The sequence below is a fragment of the Neophocaena asiaeorientalis genome, unplaced genomic scaffold, assembly GCF_003031525.2.
Source record: "Neophocaena asiaeorientalis asiaeorientalis breed wild unplaced genomic scaffold, Neophocaena_asiaeorientalis_V1.1 scaffold705, whole genome shotgun sequence".
NCBI classification, from domain to species: Eukaryota; Metazoa; Chordata; class Mammalia; order Artiodactyla; family Phocoenidae; genus Neophocaena; species Neophocaena asiaeorientalis.
This window is the reverse complement of record NW_020176572.1, coordinates 164,232-168,348: the sequence shown is the minus strand read 5'-3', so window position 1 is coordinate 168,348 and position 4,117 is coordinate 164,232. Positions and strand designations below refer to the sequence as shown.

Here is a 4,117-nt window from a genome sequence, read left to right as displayed (position 1 = left end):
ATCACATCTTCTTTACCCATTCATCTGTCAATGGACATTTAGGTTGTTTCCATGTCTTGGCTGTTGTAAATAGTGCTGCTATGAACATAGGAGTGCATGTATCTTTTTGATTTATAGTTTTGCCTGGGTATATGCCCAGGAGTGGGATTGCTGCATCATATGGCAACTCTATTTTAGTTTTTTGAGGAACTGCCATACTGTTTTTCCATAGTGGCTGCACCAGTTTACTTTCCCACCAACAATGTAAAAGGGTTCTCTTTTCTCCACACCCTCTCCAGCGTTTATTTGTAGACTTTTTAATCATGGCTGTTCTGACTGGTGTGAGGTGATACCTCATTGTAGTTTTGATTTGCATTTCTCTAATAATTAGTGATGTTGAGCATCTTTTCATGTGCCTATTGGCCATCTGTATGTCTTCTTTAGAGAAATGTCTGTTTAGGTTTTCTGTCCATTTTTTGATTAAGTTGTTTGTTTTTTGTTGTTCTTACTGAGTTGTATGAGCTGTTTGTGTATATTGGAAATTAAGCCCTTGTTGGTCACATCATTTGCAAATATTTTCTCCCAGTCTGTAGGTTGTCGTTTCATTTTGTTTATTGTTTCCTTTGCTGTGCAAAAGCTTATGTTTGATTAGGTCCCATTTGTTTATTTTTGCTTTTATTTCTATTGCCTTAGGAGACTAACTTAAGAAGACATTAGTATGATTTATGTCAGAGAAAAAGAAATAAAACGTATTCAGATTTGTACGGAAGAGGTAAAGTTGTCATTATATGCAGATGACATGATACTATATATAGAAAACCCTAAAGACTCCACACTAAAACTACTAGAACTGATAAATTCAGGTAGGTAGCAGGATACAAGAGTAACATACAGAAATAGTTTCATTTCTTTACACTAACAATGAAATATCAGAAAGGGAATGTAAATAATAATCCCATTTAAAATCACATCAAAAAATAAAATAAAATAGTTAGGAATAAACCTCACCAAGGAGGTGAAAGACTTTTATGCTGAGAACTACAAAGCATTAATAAAGGAAATTAAAGATAATTCAAAGAAATGGAAAGATAGCGCATGTTCTTGGATTGGAAGAATTAATATTGTTAAAATGACCATAGAGCCCAAAGCAATCTACAGATTTAATGTGATCCTTATTAAATTACCCATGACTTTTTTTTTACAGAACTAGAACAAATAATCCTAACATTTATATGGAATCATAAAAGACTCAGAATTGCCAAAACAATCCTGAGGAAAAAGAACAAAACAGGAGGCTTAACCCTCCCAGACTTCAGGCAATACTACAAGGCTACAGTATTCAAAACAGTGTGGTATTGGCACAAAAACAGACATACGGATCAATGGAACAGAATAGAGAGTCCAGAAATAATCCCATGCATCTACAGACAAGTAATCCTCAACAAAGGAGTCAACAATATACAATAAGAAAATACAGTCTCTTCAACAAGTGATGCTGGGAAAGTTGGACAGCCACATGTAAATCAATGAAGTTAGAACACCGTACACAAAAATAAACTCAAAATGACTTAAAGACTTAAATATAAGACAAGACACCATAAAACTCCTAGAAGAGAACATAGGCAAAACGTTCTCTGCCTCAGTGTTGATGGCTGCTGACTGGTCAGGGTGATGGTGGCTGAAGGTTGAGGTGGCCGTGACAATTTATTAAAATAAGACAACAGTTAGGTTTGCCATATTGATTGAATATTTGTTTCATGAATGATTTCTCTGTAGCAGGCAATGTTGTTTGATAGCATGTTACTCACAGAACTTCTTTCAAAATTGGAGTCAATCCTCTCAAGTCCTGCTGCTGCTTTATCAACTACATTTATGTACTATTTTAAATCCTTTGTTGTCGTTTCAACAGTCTTCACACCATCTCCATCAGGAGTAGATTCCAGCTCAAGAAACCATTTTCTTTGCTCATCCATAAGAAGCAACTCCTCATTCATTAAAGTCTTATGATGAGATCACAACAACTCAGTCACATCTTCAGGCTCCACTTCTAATTCTACTTTTCTTGCCATTTCCACCACATCTGCAGTTGTTTCCTCTGCTGAAGTCTTGAGCCCCTAAAAGTCATCCTTCTTCCAAATTCCTGTTAATGTTGATATTTTGACATCTTCCCATGAATAATGGGAATTCTATGGGAATACTATGGGAATACTATGTTTTTCATAGTATCTAGAATGGCAAATCCTTTCCAGAAGGTTTTTGATTTACTTTGTTGACGTCCATCAGAGGAATCACTCTCTATGGCATCTATAGCTTTATGAAATGTATTTCTTGAATAATAAGAATTAAAATTTGAAATTACTCCCTGATCCATGGGCTGCAGAGTGGATGTTGTGTTAGCAGCCATGAAAACAGCATGAATCTTGTTGTACATCTCTATCAGAGCTCTTGGGTGACTAGGTTTATTGTCAATGAGCAGTCATATTTTGAAAGGAATCTTTTTTACTGAGCAGTAGGTCTCAAGGTGGGCTTCAGATATTCATTAAACCATGTTGTAAACAGGTGTGCTGTTATCCAGGGTTTGTTGTTCCACTTATAAAGCATGGGCAGAGTAGATTTAGTACAATCCTTAAGGGCCCTAGGATTTTCAGAATGGTAAGTGAGCATTGACTTCAACTTCAAGTCACCAGCTGCATTATCCCCTAACAAGAGAGTCAGCCTGTCCTTTGAAACTTTGAAACAAAGCATTGACTTCTCCTCTCTAGCTATGAAAGTCCTATGTGGCATATTTTCCAATATAAGTCTGTTTCATATATATTGAAAATCTGTTGTTTAGTATAGCCACCTTTATTAATTATCTCAGCTAGATCTTCTGGATAACTTGCTGCAGGTTCTACATCAGCACTTGCTGTTTCACCTTGCACTTTTATGTTATGGAGATGGTGTCTTTCCTTAAACATCATGAACCAACCTCTGCTAGCTTCAAAATTTCTTCTGCAGCTTCCTTATATATCTCAGCTTTCATAGAATTGAACTGAGTTAGGACTTTGCTCTGGATTAGACTTTGGTTCAAGGAAATGTTGTAGCTGCTTTGATCTTCTATCCAGACCGCTAAAACTTGCTCCTTATCAGCATTAGGCTGTTTCCTTTTCTTATCATTCCTGCGTTCACTGGAGTAGCACTTTTAATTTTCTTCAAGAACTTTTTCTTTGCATTCACAATGTAGTTAACTCTTCAGCATGTGAAACCTCTCTTTTGGCCTATCTTGGCTTTCAACATGGTTTCTTACTAAACTTAAACATTTCTAGTTTTTTATTTAAAGTGAGAGATGTGCAACTCCTTCCACTTGAACACTTAGAGACCATTGTAGGATTATTAATTGGCCTTATTTCAATATTGTTCTGTCTTAGTGAATAGGGAGACCTGAGAAAAGGGAGGGAGATGAAGGGGGGACATCTGGTTGGTAGAGCAGTCAGAGCACCACAGCATTTATCTGTTAAGTTGACCATATTATATGAGCATGGTTCATGTCATCCCAAAACAATTACAATAGTAATACCAAAGATCATCGGTCACAGATCACCATAACAAATATCATAATAATGAAAACGTTTTAATATTACAAAAATTACCAAATGTGACATAGAGACAGGAAGCGAGCAAATGCCTTTGAAAAACAAATGGTGCTGATAGACTTACTCTATGCAGGGTTGCCACAAACATTCAATTTGTAATATCTACACAGCACAATAAAGCTAAGTGCCATAAAACTGGGTTATGCCTATATTAAATGTGTAGCCAGAAATTTTGTTTCCATTTTCTAATTAGTGTCAATAGTTGTTCTGGTGATTCTTTTTGATATCCTACCTACACCATCTGTCATCTGCATTTAATTATACTTTTGACTCATTTCAATCTTTAAATTTCTCATTTCTTTTGCTTTTGTTAATGCATTGTGCACTATTCAATACACACTGAACAATATTAGTAAAAGATGGAATAGTTATCATGTTTCTAACCTTAAAGTAAACGTCATGCCTTTTTACATTTTAGTATGATGTTTTCTATTTGTTATTAGTAGGTAGCCATTAAAAAGTAAAGGAAGTTCCCTATTCAGTTTTTCTAGAGATGTTTTATATTT

General features: G+C 35.4%; 1 pseudogene; it reads right to left on the bottom strand.

The window, feature by feature from the left end:
* Positions 1 to 1,628: 1,628 nt before the first annotated feature.
* LOC112391988 (tigger transposable element-derived protein 1-like) lies at positions 1,629 to 3,341 on the bottom strand (annotated as a pseudogene).
* Positions 3,342 to 4,117: the final 776 nt, after the last annotated feature.